Raw genomic sequence first — 567 nt, forward strand, 5'->3', positions numbered from 1 at the left:
AAAAAAAAAAAAAAAAAAAAGGCTCCATAGTGTGGCCAGGAGATGGAACAAGCACCCATCACCCACAGCATGGGAATAGGGAATGCACTTGGCATGTGCACGATGAGGCTTTTGACCCTACTGTGCCTTGGTTCATGCCCGTTCCCCTCTCCTCCACCGTCATGCCGGGCCCAGGTCAAACTCAGAGTCTTCCCTGCCCTGCCATCTCCCCAACACCTCTACCCTTGACTGGCTTTCCAGTTCCTTAAATTCCCAAGAGTTCAGTTCCGTGAACACCTGTGCAAGGGCTTGTTTTGCTTATTTTTTAAAAAGGTTCTACATTTAACTTTTTTGTTATGGCGAATTTCAAACGTACACAAGTAGGGAGCCAGAATATAAAGAACCAAGCTGCAACAGTTATTAACATTCTGCCCCTTTGTTTCATCTATCTGCCTTCCCCCCATCCCCTAGGGTATTTTTTTTTTTTTTTTTTGAGACGGAGTCTCACTCTGTCGCCCAGTTTGGAGTGCAGTGGCCGGATCTCAGCTCACTGCAAGCTCCGCCTCCCGGGTTCACGCCGTTCTTCTG

The sequence above is a fragment of the Rhinopithecus bieti genome, unplaced genomic scaffold, assembly GCF_001698545.2.
Source record: "Rhinopithecus bieti isolate Rb0 unplaced genomic scaffold, ASM169854v2 scaffold_12049, whole genome shotgun sequence".
NCBI lineage: Eukaryota > Metazoa > Chordata > Mammalia > Primates > Cercopithecidae > Rhinopithecus > Rhinopithecus bieti.